Source organism: Phyllobates terribilis, unplaced genomic scaffold, assembly GCF_046119375.1.
Source record: "Phyllobates terribilis strain yellow unplaced genomic scaffold, ASM4611937v1 Scaffold_10__3_contigs__length_209671492, whole genome shotgun sequence".
Classification (NCBI taxonomy): domain Eukaryota; kingdom Metazoa; phylum Chordata; class Amphibia; order Anura; family Dendrobatidae; genus Phyllobates; species Phyllobates terribilis.
Window position 1 is genome coordinate 69,247,649 of NW_027362770.1, and position 19,770 is coordinate 69,267,418.

Consider the following 19,770-nt stretch of genomic DNA (forward strand, 5'->3'; position numbering starts at 1 on the left):
AGCAAATTAAATGAAGATAATACCAAAGCATTTGTGATTGCAATCATTTTCAGGAAGAAACTGAGTATTATCTGACAGAATTGCAGGGGTGCCAATACTTTTGGCCACCACTGTATATTATTATTATTTATTATTACAGCGCCATTTATTCCATGGCGCTTTGCATGTGAAAAAGTGGGTATACATAGCAAAAACAACTACAAAATTCTTGAACAAAAACGCAATGGCAAACTGGTACAGGAGGAGAGAGGACCCTGCCCGTGATGGCTCAGTCTACAAGGGATGGGTGAGGATACAGTAGGTGAGGGTAGTACTGATTGTGCAGCGGTGTGGTGGAGCGATGGTTACTGCAGGTTGTAGGCTTGTTGGAAGAGATGGGTCTTTAGGTTCCTTTTGAAAGTTTCCACGGTAGGTGAGAGTCTGATGCTTTGGGGTAGAGCGTTCCAGAGTAGGGGGGTTGCACGGGAAAAATCTTGTATGCGATTGTGGGAAGAGGCGATAAGAGGGGAGTAGAGACTGAGATCTTGTGAGGATCGTAGGTTGTGTGTAGCGGGAGACTAGGTCACAGATGTATGGAGGAGGCAAGTTCTGAATGTCTTTGTATGCCATGGTTAGGGTTTTGAACTGGAGTCTCTGGGTAATGGGGAGCCAGTGAAGCGTTTGACACAGAGGAGAGGTCGGGGAATAGCGGGGGTCAGGTGGATTAGTCGGGCAGCAGAGTTTAGGATAGATTGGAGGGGTGCCTGCATACCAAGAATCCTGCAAAAGATTCAAGAGGATCAGGCCACAATAATCCTGGTAGCTCCCTTCTAAGAGGAACTGGTTTCCGCTTCATCAGATGGCCCTAGAGGATCCTTTCTTCCTTCCGTAGAGACAAGACCTTCTCTTCCAGGGTCCCCTCTTTTATCAGGACAGACGCTTCCTTCATCTCACTGCCTGGATCCTAAGAGGCAGATCCTAAGCCTAAGGTCTTTCAGATGAAGGTAATAACAACTATGCAAGCAAACCGGAAGCCTGTAACCTCTGCTATATATCTCAAAATATGGAGAAAATTCTGTTCCTTCTCAGGAGAACCTGTTTCAGGGACGAACAGTCCGAATGTTGCCAAGAGCCTAGACTTCCTACAGCGTGGATTTGAGAACGGTCTAAGACCTAGTACTCTAAGAGTACAGATCTCTGCTCTCAGTGCCTTCCTAAATTTCCAACTGGCTGACCACTCTTGGATTGCAAGGTTTTCCAAGGCAGTCACCCGCCTAAGGCCCACAATTAGGAAGCAGGTCCCACTGTGGGATTTAAACCGAGTACTTTCCGCTTATGTAAATCTCCATTTGAGCCATTAAAAGAATCTAGCATTAAATTACTCTCTGTGAAAACAGTATTTTTAGTTGGTCACCACAGCAAAACGAGTTAGGGAAATGCAGCCTCTGTCAGTAAGGGATCCCATTCTAAAAATGTTAGATGATAGAATAGTTCTCAGATTAGATCCCTCCTTTTTTCCCAATAATCATTTCCCTGGCAAACCTAAATCAAGAGGTAGTTTTACCATCCTTCTGCCAATCTCCAAAGAATCATTATGTGGAATCTATGGAGCCCTGGAGAAAGGACTCAAATCTATTCCTTCAACATTCAGGCAAAAACAGAGGAAAGAGAGCCTCTAAGATGACTATAGCCATATGGATAACATCTGCAATAGCTCTGGCATATGAATTAGAAGGGAAAGAACCCCCAGCTAATATCAAAGCTGACTTGACAAGAGCAATCTCGGTATCTTGGGCTGATAGAGCTGGAGCATCGGTGGACCAGATATGCCGCGCTGCGACCTGGTCCTGCCTATCCACATTTTGAAGACACTACAAACTAGATGTACCATCAGGTCAGCAATTAGTCTTTGCTTGAAAGGTCCTTCAGACAATGGTCCCACCCTGAGAAGCCATTTATTTGGTATTTCTCCTCTCGTGCTGTCATGAGGGACGTCCTGGGAAAATACGAATTAGTCCTACCGGTAATTGTATTTCCAGGAGTCCATCATGACAGCACCATTATATTCCCTCCCCCGATCTATGAATACCGAAGTGAAGTAATATTTTGGTAAATATTCAATAAAATTGAGTTGCATCCATCCTGGTGTGGTGATTGGTACAAACACTGAGGGTGAGGTGGAAGGGGGGGAGGAGACTTTTAAACCTCTCTGTGTTTCCTGTCCCTAGAGGATGAGTAGGACTTGCCTGCTGACGTGCTGTCATGATGGACTCCTGGAAATACAATTACCGGTACGACTAATTCCTATTTTTTTATGTGTGCAGTGATGGGAGAGCATGTATACAAGGATAGGGGGGCTATGCATGCCAGGATTGGAGATGAGGGGTGCCGTGCATGCCGGAATTGGGGTCGAGGGGCGCCGTGCATGCCGGGATTGGGGATGAGGGGTGCTGTGCATATCAGGATGGGGAAATTTACCAGTAGCTGCTGCATTTCCCACCCTAGGCTTATACTGTAATCAATAACTTTTCCCAGTTTTTTGTAGTAAAATTAGGTACCTCTGCTTATACTCGAGTATATACGGCATATTGTTTGTTTTGACGCTTTTACACAATAAAAACTAATTTATAGAAAAAATAATTATTTTTGCATTGCTTTATTCTGAGAGCTATAAGTTTTTTTCCACTGATGGAGCTGTATGGCAACTTGTTTATTGCGGGATAAGATGCCGTTTTCAGCGGTACCATTTTTATTTACATTTGTCTTTTTGATCGCTTTTTATTCCACTTTTTGTTCGGCGGTATGATCAAGCATAGGTTTTTGCTTCATTTTTTATTTTTATTTTTTTACCTTGTTCACTAAAGGGGTTAACTAGTGCGACAGTTTTATAGGTCCTGGTCCAGCGTCCTCCAGCTCCCCTGCCCCTGCTGCTGCTGTTGCGCGCACTACATGCAGCTTCCCAGGTACTGTGCTTAGGGTACTCGTGCTCCCTCCCTCTTAAAGGGGCCGCGCGCGCCGTCCTAAAGAGTCCCCGGCCAATGGCCGGAGGACCACTCCTATATTAAACACCCTCCAAAATGGAGGTGCCTGTGCAAGGTTGTTTGTGTGCTAACACTCTCCTCAGCCCTCAGGTTCCAATGCCCGCCAGCCTCTCTTTTTTCAGCTGTGTCCGCCAGCCTGTCTACCTGTCGTGCCTGCCGGCTTGCCTACCCGGATCACATGTCTGGCTACCTGCTGTATCCGTCTGCTTGTCTACCTGAATCACCTGTCTGGCTACCAGCCGTACCCGCCTGCTTGTCTACCCGGATCACCTGTCTAGCTACCAGCCGTACCTGCCTGCTTGCCTACCCGGATCACCCGTCAAGCTACCTGCCACTGTACCTGTCAGCCTCAGCCAGCTGACCTGTGGGAGTCGCCTGCTCTCACACAAGGTCAGTCCCCTGCCCAGTCCCTCCTTGGTTCATGGAGTCGACTAAGCCACCGTGTGGCCAGGGTCAGTCCGAGTAGCCGCTTAGTTACGCCCCTCTGGTCCCTCCTTGTATCCCAGCACAGAGGTTCCACCACCCGGACTCGTAACAGTTTGCACAGGCCATGGAATCCGGTGGCTCCCAGACTCCTTCGCTCTCAGACCTGTACCAAAAGGTCTCTCGCCAGAGAGCCCAACAGGATACTATCCTGTCCTACCTGCGGACAGTCAACTCCTGCCTGGACGTGCTGTCCATCCCGACTGTGTCCGCCTCTAACCGAGGGGCGCCCGCTCCGGCGGCACCTCAACCCAGTGGCGCTGTGGCTTCTGGCTTTGGACCCCGGCTATCTGCTCCTCCACGTTATGGTGGTGACCCGGCCCTATGTCGGGGCTTCATAAATCAGTGCATGCTGCACTTTGAACTCCTGGCACACCAGTTCACCTCCGACCGGGCCAAGGTGGCGTTCATCACGTCTCACCTCACCGGAGGGGCGTTGGCGTGGCTTAACTCTCTGTAATTACTCCATAGGAGATCGAGAACTGCTGGCAATCAAATTAGCGCTGGAGTGGCGCTCTGCACCCAGTGGTCGTCTACACTGACCATAAAAACCTTTGCGAATTTGGAGACCGCCCAGAGACTAAACCCGCGCCGGGCCAGATGGTCTTTGTTCTTTGCTCGATTCTGCTTCAATCTCCATTACCGCCCGGCAGACAAGAACATTAAGGCCGACGCTCTATCCTGCTCTTTTCTGTCTTCCGACCTGGAAGAGGAGCCTCTTCACATCATTGACCCCTCCAGAATAATGACTGTTGCTCCGTTTGACCTGTCCCATCTACCTCCTGGTAAGACCTTTTGTAGCGGCTCAGAATCGGAAGATGGTCTTACTCTGGGGCCATTCATCCAAACTGGCTGGCCATGCCGGCCAAAGGAAGACACTTCTGCTCATTGGCCGGCACTATTAGTGGCCCACCCTGCGCAAGGATGTTGCGGATTTTGTTGCGGCTTGTTCCTCTTGTGCCCGTAACAGGATACCTAGGCACCTTCCAGCCGGTCGTCTTCTTCCTCTTCCCGTGCCTTCCGCACTGTGCAATATATTGCAATGGATTTTATCACGGATCTCCCAGTATCGGCCAGTTGTACTGTCATTTGGGTGGTCGCCGACCGCTTCTCCCAGATGGCTCACTTCATTCCTCTGCCTGGTCTTCCGTCTGCACCTGTGCTGGCTAAGGACTTTATCGGTCACATCTTATGTCTCCACGGCTTACCCCTCCACATTGTCTCGGAGCGAGGAGTTCAGTTCACTTCTCGTTTTTGGAGACCCATGTGCAAGCTGCTGGATGTCTCTTTGGATTTATCTTCTGCCTATCATCCTCAGTCCAATGGTCAAGTGGAACATATCAATCAGATCCTTACCAGCTTTCTTCGGCACTTTGTCAACACTCACCATAGCTATTGGGTGGAGCTCCTGCCCTGGGCCGAGTTCTCCTATAACAACCATGTGAGTGAATCCTCTAAGTCTCCGTTTTTTGTAGTCTACGGTCAACACCCCCCTTCCGATTCCGTTTCCCGTCTCCGCTTCTGTGGACAATCCTGCCGCGGAGTCTCTTGTCAGTGAATTTTCCGTGATTTGGGAGGACACTAGATCTGCGCTTCTTCAGTCCTCCGAGCGGATGAAGAAGCATGCTGATAAGGGTTATAGGAAATTTCGCCCCCGCACATTTCGCCCCTGCACATTTCGCCCCCCGGACCGGGGCGAACTGGGGGCGATATGTGCGGGGGTGAAATGTGCGGGGCAAAACATCCTGGGGGCCAAGTGCTGGGGACGAAACGTGCAGCGGCGAAATGTACCCGGGGCGAACTGCTGGGGGCGAAACATCCAATTCCCGCTGATAAGAGACGTCTGGATCCGCCTCAATTCCGTCCGGGACACAAAGTCTGGCTCTCCTCCAGATATGTCCGTCTCAAGATAGCATCAAGTTAGTTACCATATACAGTAAGTTGGGTCCGCGGTTCATCGGTCCGTTCGAGATTCTGAACCAAATAAATCCAGTGGCTTACAAGCTGAAACAAGCCTCCTTACGGATTCCCAACTCCTTTCACGTGTCTCTCCTCAAACCTGTTGTCCTTAATTCTTTCTCTGATGATCCAGGTACCGTCCCAGCTCCAGTCTCCGCTGAGGAAGTCTTTGAGGTAGAGAACATTTTGGCCATCAAGAGGGTAAGAGGAAAGACTTTCTTTCTTGTGGATTGGAAGGGGTTTGGTCCTGAGGAGAGATCTTGGGAGCCCATGGAGAACATTCATGCCTCTCGTCTTCTTGAAAGATTTCTTGCTGGCCTAAAGAAGAGGGGGCGTAAAGGGGGGGGTACTGTAGCTTGGCAGAGACGCCTTTCCCTTTACCGTCCCAGTCCGGCGTCCTCCAGCTACCCTGCTATTGCTGCTGCGTGCACCAAGTGCAGCTTCCCGAGCACTGTGCTTGGGACGCGCCCTCCCTCTTTCTTAAAGGGGCCACGCGCCATCCTAAAGAGTCCCAGGCCAATGGCCGGAGGACCACTCCTATATTAAGCACCTCCTCCAAAATGCAGGTGCCTGTGCAAGGTTGTTGTTTGTGTGCTAACACTCTCCTCAGCCCTCAGGTTCCAGTGCCTGCCAGCCTGTCTGTCTGCCGTGCCCGCCAACCTGTCTACCTGCCGTGCCTGCCGGCTTGCCTACCCGGATCACCTGTCAGGTTACCTGCCGTATCCGCCTACTTGTCTACCCGGATCACCTGTCTGGCTACCAGCCGTACCCACCTGCTTACCTACCCGGATCACCCATCAAGCTACCTGCCGCTGTACCGGTCAGCCTCCGCCACCTGACCCGTGGGAGTCGCCTCCTCTCACACAAGGTCGGTCCCAGAGTGGCACCTGGCTCCCCTGCACGGTCCCTCTTTGGTTCACAGAGTTGACTACACCGCCGTGTGGCCAGGGTCGGTCCGAGTAGGCTCTTAGTTACGCCCCTCTGGTCCCTCCTTGTATCCCAGCACAGAGGTTCCATCACCTGGACCCGTAACAAACACGTCACCACTTCTGTATTTATCACCCACTCCTGGTTTTGGCTTACAAATGGTGATGTAAAAAACTCACCAAATACTCAATGTGGCATTAAGCACAGCAATGCATTTCTATGTTTATAAACTGTCACTTCTGCTCCCACTCAAGCTTGTTAGACCACGTTCTAAGCATGGTGTAACAAGCTTGCTAGCTCTAGTGACCCGGATGTAGTCATGACATCGAGTCGCCATGGCAATGATCGGGCCCCCCCAGTATGACGTTGCGGGGGTGCCAATCGGAGAGCAGAGGGATGCATTCTAAATGCTGTGATTAATGTTGATTGCATTTAGCGGGTTAAATTACTGGGAGTGGTGAGTGTCAGCTGTCATATCAGGCAGAGATCGTGCGCATGTAAGGTGCCCCAGCGAGGTAGTCGTGGGCGAGCTGTAGCCCCCTCTCACTCTGGCACCCTACAGACAATTCGTGTCCTCCCTCTGATGTGTGGCTGTGTATGTGGGGCTCTCCACTTACTTCAAACCGTCTGATCACGGCTGTCTCCAGGCATTTCTCTTCTGGGACCAGGGCAGCAATAAAGTCAGAGGACACGAGATTCTTTACCATAACTTGGACTTTACTTGGGGAAGAGGAATATGTACAGTATTTACAGGCAGATATAATGGATAAGGCCCGACAGGTTATTATCTCCCTCACAGGCACTGGCAACATCTTCATCCCTGGTTCCCTCTTTAAGTGAAGCATCTCTGTGACTCTAATCTCTAGCCCAAGAGACTCTTCTGCAATACCAACAGTGTTCCGGATCCGATATCTCCCCCACGTCTTAGCCTGGAGTCCTATTTATCTTCTTCTGCTTAATGCAGACTAGAAGTGCCCCTAGTCCTCAATACCTCTGTTGAGTTTCTCCGGCCAGCTAACAGGACTCTTGCGTAGAGAGACTTTTACATTGGTGATCCCACTGTCTGAGGGTATGGAGCTCCCGTCTACCCTAGCAGCCACCATATAGACAGGCTGCCCGTACAGTTCACTGTCCTATCTCTTACTACTCATCACTTCCTGCTTCTGGAAACTAAGCAGGGATTTTCCTAAAGTGCCCACCCTCTGTGGGCTGCCATCACACAGCATTAACCCCATCACTGTCTGTAACCCTTCTAGCAGACTCAACCTGATATCTGCACCCGTGACAGTGGCATCTTGTGGCTGGTTACAGGTAGTGCAGCCCACAAGGAATTATGCCAGGAACAAGCTCTATAACACTCGAGGCTTGATCAGGGCACTAAGTTCCCCCCTCTACATTACATTACTGACTGGACCACTAAAGCTAACCCCTTAGCTTGGCCCACGAACAGTTTAGAGAGGTCTAACTACAGGAACACTTTCTTTAACTACTTCAGTGCCAAAGGAAGGCTATGTCCTTCCCCACTATTACACGCACATAGCATTGCCTGGATGTATGGATGCGTCCAAGGTCGTGAAGGGTTTAAACACTAGGGGGGTACTGCTGTTGACATTTGCCATGAAAACCTAGGGTACTGGTAGCTCGCGTTACAACTGCAGTAAATGTTGGTGGGGTCTGCTTACATGCCTAATATCACTTCTTTCCTTTTGGGTATCTGCGAAAGGATAGTATCACTGAGGACGGCTGGCAGCGCCAATTCTGTACTTTGGCAGTCCATTGCTCAATGTGTCACAAATGGTAGGATTAGATACAGATTGTATCTCACATGATGGGGTTAGATACGAGGCTCAGCAAACTGTATCACACATGATTGATACATGGCTAAGCTGACTATAACTAATGCTAAGGTTAGACTTGTATTCGATTAGATTGTACTACTAATGCCAGGCTACCGAGCTGTTCTCATCACTGGAGTACGTCACCGCTGCAGCTCTGCTCTTCATGGTGAGAGCAAGACCGCAGAGGTGAGAACATTGCATTAGCTTAGCATTAATAACACAATGGCATGCTGCCATACCTGTCCTCACAGCCGCTGTCCTGGATCTCCTTTCACCTCTCGCCACTGAACTGCATGAGCGGTGACTGGGAAATTGTAACCCAGAACTTGACAGCCCAGGGCTCGTGCCCAAGTCACAGCTGAAGCAGCCACAGCCCATGGGATAGCGTCGGACTCCAACCGCAGTCTCCTATTCTTCGGAGCTGATGTATTTGTTGTGTAAGGCCATGTTCACACGTTGTGTATTTGGTCAGTATTTTCCATAAGTATTTATAAGCCAAAATCAGGAGTGGGACAATCAGAGGAAAAGTATAATAGAAAAATGTCACCACTTCTGTATTTATCACCCACTCCTGGTTTTGGCCACAAATACTGATGGAAAATACTGACCAAATACTGAACCTGTGAACATTGCCTTAGTGCCATGTTCAGAAAAAAATAAAATGCAATCTCAGCGGCTGCAGAAAAAAAAAGTTAACCTTTCATTTTGTTTTTAACCCCTTAAGCCCCGCGGGTGGTTTGCACGTTAATGACCGGGCCAATTTTTACAATTCTGACCACTGTCACTTTATGAGGTAATTACTCTCGAACGCTTCAACGGATCCCCCTGATTCTGAGATTGTTTTTTCGTGACATATTGTACTTCATGATTGTGGAAAAATTTCTTCGATATCACTTGCGTTTATTTGTGAAAAAAACGGAAATTTGGCGAAAATTTTGAAAATTTTGCAATTTTCAAAATTTGAATTTTTAAGCCCTGAAATCAGAGCGATATGTCACACAAAAGAGTTAATAAATAACATTTCCCACATGTCTACTTTACATCAGCACAATTTTGGAACCAAAATTTTTTTTTGTTAGGGAGCTATAAGGGTTAAAAGTTGACCAGCGATTTCTCATTTTTCCAACAAAATTTACAAAACCATTTTTTTAGGGACCACATCACATTTGAAGTCACTTTGAGGGGTCTTTATGACAGAAAATACCCAAAAGTGACACCATTCTAAAAACTGCACCCCTCAAGGTGCTCAAAACCACATTCAAGAACTTTATTAACCCTTCAGGTGCTTCACAGGAATTTTTTGAATGTGGAAGAAAAAAATGAACATTTAACTTTTTTCACAAAAATGTTAATTTAGACCCAATTTTTTTTATTTTCACAGGGGTAACAAGAAAAAATGGACCCCAAAATTTGTTGTGCAATTTCCCCTGGGCACGCAGATACCCAATATTTGGGGAAAAAATACTGTTTGGGCGCACGGCAGGGCTCGGAAGGGAAGGAGCGTTATTTGACTTTTTGATTGTAAAATTTGCTTGAATAATTAGCGGACGCCATGTTGTGTTTGGAGAGCCCATGTGTGCCCAAACTTTGGAGCTCCCCCACAAGTGACCCCATTTTGGAAACTAGACCCCCCAAGGCACCTTTCTAGATGCATAGTGAGCACTTGGAACCCCCAGGTGCTTCACAAATTGATTCGTAACAATGAAAAAGTGAAAAAAAAAACACTTTTTCATTTGTATGAATCAATTTGTGAAGCACCTGAGGGTTCCAAGTGCTCACTATGCATCTAGATAGGTGCCTTGGGTGGTCTAGTTTCCAAAATGGGGTCACTTGTGGGGGAGCTCCAATATTTGGGCACACAGCGGCTCTCTAAATGCAACATGGTGTCCGCTAACAAATTGAATGGAAAATCGGCTCAAATTGTTAGCGGACACCACATTGCGTTTGGAGAGCTTCTCTGTGCCCAAACTTTGGAGCTCCCCCACAAGTGACCCCATTTTGGAAACTAGACCCCCCAAGGCACCTTTCTAGATGCATAGTGAGCACTTGGAACCCCCAGGTGCTTCACAAATTGATTCGTAATAATGAAAAAGTGAAAAAAAAAACACACTTTCATTTTTACGAATCAATTTGTGAAGCACCTAGGGGTTCCAAGTGCTCACTATGCATCTAGATAGGTGCCTTGGGGGGTCTAGTTTCCAAAATGGGGTCACTTGTGGAGGAGCTCCAATGTTTGGGCACACAGGGACTCTCCAAATGCAACATGATATCCGCTAACAATTTGAGCCGACAATTTGTTAGCGGATATCATGTTGCATTTGGAGAGTCCCTGTGTGCCCAAACATTGGAGCTCCCCCACAAGTGACCCCATTTTGGAAACTAGACCCCCCAAGGCACCTATCTAGATTCATAGTGAGCACTTGGAACCCCAGGTGCTTCACAAATTGATTCATAAAAATGAAAAAGTGTTTTTTTTTTCACTTTTTCATTTTTACGAATCAATTTGTGAAGCACCTGGGGGTTCCAAGTGCTCACTATGCATCTAGAAAGGTGCCTTGGGGGGTCTAGTTTCCAAAATGGGGTCACTTGTGGGGGAGCTCCAAAGTTTGGGCACAGAGGGGCTCTCCAAACGCAATGTGGTGTCCGCTAACAATTTGAGCCGATTTTCCATTCAATTTGTTAGCGGATACCATGTTGCATTTAGAGAGTCCCTGTGTGCCCAAACATTGGAGCTCCCCCACAAGTGACCCCATTTTGGAAACTAGACCCCCCAAGGCACCTATCTAGATTCATAGTGAGCACTTGGAACCCCAGGTGCTTCACAAATTGATTCATAAAAATGAAAGTGTTTTCTTTTCAATTTTTCATTTTTACGAATCAATTTGTGAAGCACCTGGGGGTTCTAAGTGCTCACTATGCATCTAGATAGGTGCCTTGGGGGGTCTAGTTTCCAAAATGGGGTCAGTTGTGGGGGAGCTCCAATGTTTGGACACACAGGGGCTCTCCAAACGCAACATGGCGTCCGCTAACAATTTGAGCCGATTTTCCATTCAATTTGTTAGCGGACACCATGTCGCGTTTGGAGAGCCCGTGATGTGCCTAAACAGTGGAGCTCCACCACAAGTGTCCCCATTTTGGAAACTATACCCCTCAAAGATTTTATTAAGGTGTATAGTGAACATTTTGAACCCAGAGGTACGGCACATTATTTGTTTACGTTAGGTCATCATATTGAATAAGTTTTCATTATTCTTGAGCGCAAGTGCTCGCTACTTGAGTTTGCATCGGGTACTCAGGTATGCACCATGTACAGCGTGTGCTCGAGTGACATGCTCGAGTCCCTGCTCCGCATGTTTCACGGTTATTAGACACCCAAAAAAAAACATGCGGGGATCGCTCGTGCATGGCAGGCAATCCCCGTAAAGTTTTTTGGCCGCGAAGCATATGGGGCAGAGACTCGAGCATGTCACTCAAATACCCACGATACTAAATGCATACCAGAGCACCCGATGCAAACTCAAGTAGCGAGCACTTGCTCTCAACACTAGTCGCCATATCGTCATCTTTTTTTCTTACTTTTGAAAAAAATCCCTAGCACAACCCTAGCCCCAGCACAACCCTAGCCCCAGCACAACCCTAGCCCCAGCAGAACCCTAGCCCCAAACCCAGCCCTAACCCTAGCCCAATCCTAACTCAAGAGTTTATTTTTGACGCCGTTCCTTGTGCGGTATAAGTGATTAGACGACTTTATTCTTCGGGTCGGAGTGATTACAGCAATGCCAGAATCATATGGGGTTTTTATGACTGACAGCTGTCACACACTAAAAGACGCATTTTTTGTAAAATCTAGTTTTTGCATCGCCATATTTTGAGAGCTATAATTTTTCCAGATTTTGGCAGACAGTCATGTGACGGCTCGTTTTTTGCGGGATGACTTGACGTTGTTATTGGTGCCATTTTCAGGCACGTGACATTTTTTGATCGCTTTCTATTCCGATTTTTGGGAGGCAGAATAAACAAAAACCAACAATTCAGGAATTGTTTTTTTTTTTTTTTTTTTTTATTCTGTTCCGCGTGTGGTAAAATTGATGAGGCAGCTTTACTCTTCGGGTCAGTACGTTTACAGCGGTACCACATTTGTATCATTTTTCTATGTTTTGGCGCTTATACACAATAAAAGCTATTTTATAGAAAAAAATATTTTTTAGTATCGCTTTATTCTGAGAGCTATAACTTTTTTATTTTTCGGCTGATGGAGCTATATGGCGGCTTGTTTTTTGCGGGACGAGATGACGTTTTCAGCGGTATAATTTTTATTTATATGCGTCTTTTTGATCGCGTGTTATTCCACTTTTTGTTTGGCGGTATGGTGATAAAGCATTGTTTTTTGCTTGGTTTTTTTTTTTTTTTTTTTACCGTGTTCACTGAAGGGGTTAACTAGTGGGACAGTTTTATAGGTCAGGTTGTTCCGGACGCGGCGATACCAAATATGTGTACTTTTATTGTTTTTTTTTTATTTTTTTTATAATAATATTTATTGATGGGTACATTATATTTTTATTTTTGGTGTATTATTTTTTTTATTTTTTTATAATATTTTTGCACATTTTTTTTTTTTTCCACTTTCACACAGTTTATACACTTTATTACTTTGTCCCACTCTGGGACTTTCACTTTTTTTTTTCTGATCGCCTGCATGGCACAGGAATGGAGCACCATCCCTATGCCATGAAGGCTGTCAGAAGTGCACAGTGTGAAGATTGCTTGGAGATGCACTGCGCATGTCCAAGCAATCTTCCTGCTCTCTGGTGACCCGGATGTTGTCATGACGACATCGGGTCGTCATGGCAACACCCGGGAAGCCTTTGCAGACTGCGCTGGAAGCCGGAAGAGGAGGTGAGTATCGCCGATCACCTCCCCTTGCCCCCGCAATGCCGCGATCGACTTCGATCGACTTCGATCGCAGCATCGCGGGGGTTAATGTGCTGGGAGCGGTGCGTGACCGCTCCCTGCACATAGTACCGGGTGTCAGCTGTGACAATCAGCTGACACCCGGCGGCGATCGCGCCCGCACAGCCTGTGTGCGCGCGCGATCGCGATGACGTACTAATACGGGTCTGGCTCTTAAGTCCCAGGGCACAGACGCGTGTTAGTACGTCAGATGTTATTAAGGGGTTAAAATAAATAATTATAAAATAAATGATTAATACAAAAATAAAAATTGTGACACATTAATTTTAAATGAAGAAAAATATCAATGAAAATTTGGTATTGCTGTAATCATACAGAACAGGAGAATCATTTTTACCACAAAAGGAATGCCATAAAAACAGTACCCAAAAAACAATGGCGTAATTTTTTTTTGCCATTTTGGCTCTCACCTAACAAGATAAATGTTTTTATACATTCCTTAACATTGAATTTGCAACACCAAACAGAAAAGTCATGGAATTATGGAAATCACAGGATCGATAGACATGTGAATGATATGCAAACTGAGGAATGTTCTGACATGCTGAATGCACTTTGGTAAATCATCTAGATCCACTGCTGGCAGTTCCCTTTACAATTGCTGACCAATGATGTCCCAGATGTGATCGATGGGAGACAAGTCTGTAGATGCTGCAGGCTGTGATAGTATGTTTAGGATACGCTGGCTGCTCACAGTAGCATGAGCAGCGATGAGTCCTATTTCTGTTTTTGCACACAGTGATAACTGGAGATTGGTCTGGAAACCACATGAGCAATTCCATGAAAAGTTCTTTATGAGAAACATGAAAGTGTCTAAAGAGACATTTTTTTTTTTATGACACCCATGACGGCACAACGAGAGAGGGGATCCGCCCTTCAAGGACAGGAAACCAGGGGAGGAGTCCTGAGGAGATACTTTGCATATTCCCACTGCATTTTGGGGTAAGTGAAGAGTCTCCGCGTGCTCAAAGAACACTGGATTTTGGCTGTTGGAGCTGAAAAGAGGACATCGGTAAACCGCGCACGCATTTTGAAGCTTTTTTTTTTAAGCTTTTTTCACTGTTTTCAGAACATTAACAATAAGAACATGGAAGAGTCCAGGAGCCATTTGGTGAGCTGCATATCCTGCTACATGTTCACAGACTTGCAAGTGGAAAAGCCAGACTTCACATGCCAGAAATGCAAGCTTGTGTCCCTGTTGGAGGAAAAGTTGCGAAATCTAGAAGAGAGGTTAACTACCTTGAAAATCATTAAGGAAGGTGAAGAGTTCTTAGACAGAGCAGAATTATCTCTTCATGATTCAAAAAGAGAAGAAATTCGAACTGCACCTGACGAAACAGAGGAATGGAAGCATGTGACCCACAGAAGCAGGAGGATCGAGAGGCAGTCAGCACCCATACTGCTCAGGAACCAGTACCAGGCTCTCACACAGGAGAACCATGAAGAAATACAGCAAGATAAGACTTTGCCAGCAATGAATAACCTTGTAAGCCCTCAGAATCCTCCTGGATGGAGAAAGAAGAATGTTGTGAAGAAAAAACGGAGAGTGGTGGTCATGGGGGATTCCCTGTTAAGAGGAACAGAGGCCGCTATCTGCAGACCAGACATAACCTCAAGAGAAATGTGCTGTCTTCCAGGAGCAAAAATTAAAGATGTGTCTGACAGGATATCAAGACTCTTCAGACCTACAGATCACTACCCATTCCTGCTAATACATGTGGGGACAAATGACACCGCAAGAAAGGACCTGGAAACCATCTGCAGTGACTTTGAAGACTTAGGCAAGAAAGTGAAAGAATTGGGAGCGCAGGTGGTCTTCTCATCCATCCTCCCAGTGGATGGCCATGGAACAATGAGGTGGAATAAGATTCTACAGGTGAACAACTGGCTACGTCGATGGTGCCGTCAACAAGGATTTGGATTTCTGGATCACGGAATGAATTACCTATACGATGGACTACTTGCTAGAGATGGGGTGCACCTTACGAAGACTGGAAAACATGTATTTGGAAGTCGCCTTGCTACACTCATCAGAAGAGCTTTAAACTAGAACAATGTGGGAAGGGAAGCAAAAGGCCAGAAAAAGCCATACAGCTGACAAATACTATTGAGATCTCTGCTACTGGAAGTGGAAAAGAAGAACAAAGACAAAAAAATCTAAATAATAAAAATATGGGAGGAAGAGAAACCAATCACAAACTAAAATGTTTTTATACAAATGCACAAAGCATGGGCAACAAACAAGGAGAATTGGAACTACTAATGCAGGAAAAGGAATATGATGTCATTGGAATCACTGAAACTTGGTGGGACGATACACATGATTGGAATAAAAGGCTAAAAGGATACAACTTATTTGCAAGAAACAGACTTGATAAACGAGGAGGAGGTGTTGCATTGTATGTTAGAAAAGCATATATCTGCACAGAGATTGAAGCTTCAGAGACTGGGAGTTCTGTGGAAACTGTTTGGGTAAGAATACAAGGAGAGAACAACGGAAAGGACACCATTGTAGGCATTTACTACAGGCCACCTGGGGAAGCTGAAGATATGGATGAACTCTTTATGTATCAAATGACCAAGTTCTCCAAAAAATATGACGTAGTGGTCATGGGAGATTTCAACTATCCAGACATTTGTTGGGAATCTCTCTCAAGTAAAACTAACAGGTCAAGCAAATTCTTATCCTCTCTTGCTGACAACTTTATCTTCCAAAAGGTAGGGGAGAAAACAAGGGGATCTGCTACTTTGGATCTAATTCTTATAAACAGGGAGGAAATGGTTGAGGAGGTAAAGGTGGCTGGGACCCTAGGAGGCAGCGATCATGCTATTATAGAATTTTGGATAACTAGAGGAGGAAGACATGTGAAGACTCAAACTTCAAGGTTAGATTTTAGAAAGGCAGATTTTAAGAGACTCAGAAAGAGAATAGGAGGGATCCAATGGCTGGATGTCCTTAAGGACAAAAATGTCCAGGAAGGATGGGAAATTTTTAAAAATGAGATTCTCAAAGCACAATCGTTAACAATCCCGAAAAGTAGGAAGAATGGGAAGCATTTAAGGAAACCAGGATGGATGAACACAGAACTTAAACACATGCTAAAAAGAAAGAAAGAAATGTTTATTAAATGGAAAGAGGGAGGCATATCTAAAGAAGATTATAATGCAGTCTGCAGATCCTGCAGGGCACGTATCAGGTTAGCTAAAGCTGACAATGAATTAAGGCTTGCAAGAGATGTTAAAAGCAATAAAAAAGGATTTTGGGGGTATGTCAAAAGTAAAAGAAAAGTCAAAGATGCTATAGGATTTTTACAGGATGGAAATGGAGAAATGGTAAGAGAGGATGTTGAGAAGGCCGAACTTTTTAATTCCTATTTTGCATCTGTTTTCTCTCAGAAAGAAAATGTAACATCAACTGATCTTCACTGTCCTTTTAAAGGAATAGAGGAATCCAAGTTATCAGTAAACAGAAAGATTGTGAGGGAATATTTAGCTAACATAAATGAGTTCAAGTCTCCAGGTCCAGATGAATTACACCCCAGAGTACTGAAGGAGATTGTAGAAGAAATTTTAGAACCACTCTCCATAATCTTTGAAAATTCTTGGAGAACAGGAGAAGTCCCAGAAGACTGGAGAAGAGCAAATGTTGTTCCTATCTTCAAAAAGGGGAAGAAGGTGGACCCAGGGAACTATAGGCCGGTGAGTCTGACTTCTATACCAGGAAAGATCTTTGAACAAATTATTAAACAACATGTATGTAAGTACATGGATAAGAATGAAGTGATTAACCAGAGTCAGCATGGGTTTGTAACTAACAAGTCATGTCAGACTAACTTAATTTCCTTCTATGACAGAATCACTGACTGGGTGGATCAGGGAAATGCTGTAGATATAGTATATCTTGACTTCAGCAAAGCATTTGACAAAGTATCTCACATCATCCTTATTGAAAAAATGACCAAGTATGCAATGGACCAGGCAACTGTTAGGTGGATTCATAACTGGCTTAGTGATCGGACTCAAAGGGTGGTTGTAAATGGCTTCACATCCAGCTGGATGAATGTCTCAAGTGGGGTACCACAGGGCTCCGTCCTGGGACCTGTATTGTTCAACATCTTTATCAATGATTTAGATGAAGGAATTGAGGGTAAACTGATTAAATTTGCTGATGACACAAAGCTAGGAGGGATAGCTAATACTAGAGAAGAGAGAGAGAGGATTCAAAAAGACCTAAATAAACTGGAGCAGTGGGCAGCAACCAACAGAATGGTTTTTAACAGGGAAAATGCAAAGTACTACATCTGGGCAATAAAAATGAAAAAAGCATATACAGAATGGGAGGAATAGAGCTAAGCAACAGTACATGTGAAAAAGACTTAGGTATACTAATAGATCATAGACTGAACATGAGTCAACAGTGTGATGCAGCAGCAAAAAAGGCAAATACAATTCTGGGATGTATTAACAGAAGCATACAGTCTAGATCACGTGAAGTCATTATCGGTCTTTACTCCTCTTTGGTCAGACCTCATCTGGAATACTGTGTACAGTTTTGGGCACCACATTTTAAAAAAGACATAGACAAACTGGAGCAAGTTCAGAGAAGAGCGACCAGAATGGTGACTGGTCTGCAAACCATGTCCTATGAGGAACGGTTGCAGGATTTGGGAATGTTTAGCTTGCAAAAAAGAAGACTGAGAGGAGACTTAATAGCTGTCTACAAATATGTCAAGGGCTGTCACATTGTAGAAGGATCATCTTTATTCTCATTTGCACAAGGAAAGACTAGAAGCAATGGGATGAAACTAAATGGGAGGAGACACAGATTAGATATTAGAAAAAACTTTTTGACAGTTAGGGTGATTAATGAGTGGAACAGGCTGCCACGAGAGGTGGTGAGTTCCCCTTCAATGGACGTCTTCAAACAGAGGCTGGACAGACATCTGTCTGAGATGATCTAGTGAATCCTGCTTTGAGCAGGGGGTTGGACCAGATGACCCAGGAGGTCCCTTCCAACTCTACCATTCTATGATTCTATGATAAACCTTCAAGATAAAAAGGGTGGCGCCTCTCTCCGCATTAGTGGTTTCCTGTCCTTGATGGGGGACCTTCCTTCTTGTCGGCGGCGACAGCAAGTCATCTTACCGGGGCCGGTCGGTGCTGGCCAGGCACAGTCTCTGCTGTGGCCGGTCCCATGGTTCCTGGAAGCGCGGGCGGGGGTTTGCGGCACCTACAAAGCGTGGTAGCTGGCAAACCCCGCATCCCAGATGTGACGTCACGGGGCGCGACTGGAAGTGAAGCAGAAGTCGCACCCCGATGACGCGCGCCTGGACCTCTGACCCCCTGATGTAATTTTCGGGGGAGGTACCGGAAGCTGCAGGGATGCCGGCCGGTGATCTCCCTGGCACAATAAGGGTACTTAAGGGTAGATCACCGGCCAGGCAGGGGCGCAGTGCAAATGGCCTCACAGCAGCCCTCCCCACCGCATCAGCAGCAAGAGCAGCAAGGGCTGTAGAAAGGCCTAGCGGTTAGCACCTTAAAAGTCCAAATCTCTGCCTTAGGGGCCTTGTATAATTATAATCTGGCCGGTAACAAATGGATTTCCAGGTTCGTGAGGGCATGCAGTAGAGCCAATCCAGCACCTATAATAAGGGTCCCTTCTTGGGATTTAAACTTAGTGCTAAACACGTTAACAGGTTCTCCCTTTGAGCCCCTTAGCTCAGGATTCATAAAATCACTCACCCTAAAAACAATACTTCTGGTGGCCTTAACATCAGCACGGAGGGTTAGTGAGTTACAGGCTTTGTCTGCAGATCCACCTTTTACCTTCGTGCTAGACGATAGGGTAGTTTTGAGACCAGACCCTGCTTTCCTTCCTAAAATTGTTTCTAAATTTCATATGTCTCAGGAGATAGCCCTACCTTCCTTCTGAAAGAGCAGAAAGAGCGGACGTGCCCATTGAGCAAATATGTAAGGCGGCCACATGGTCATCTCCGTCCACTTTCTATAACCACTATAGACTTGACCTTTCTGCCTCCTCTGATCTCACATTTGGGAGAAGGGTTCTGCTGGCCGTGGTCCCTCCCTTACATACTTAGTTCTCTGTAATTCTCTCGTTGTGCCGTCATGGGTGACAGAAAAACACATATATTACTTACCGGTAATGTGTTTTATCGGAACCCATGAAGGCACCTTTACATTCCCTCCCTATCACTATGGTGTTCACCTTCCGGTTGGTGGGTGTTTAGTATTCACATGGGTGAAGTTAGTTTATGGTTAATAAAATTATGTCCTCTCATGCTCTGTAATCCACTGATTCGGAGAGAGGCGCCGCCTTTTTTATCTTGAAGGTTTCCAGTCCTTGAAGGGTGGATCCCCTCTCTCGTTGTGCCGTCATGGGTTCCGAAAAAACACATTACCGGTAAGTAATATACGTGTATCAATAGGATAACGAGAGGCTGCAAGTTGCTCATGCTAGTGTGAGCAGCCTGTGTGACCTAAAGATTCTACCATGGCCTGCTGAGTCTCCAGACTTGTCTCTCATAGAGCTAATCTTGGATGTCATTGCTCTG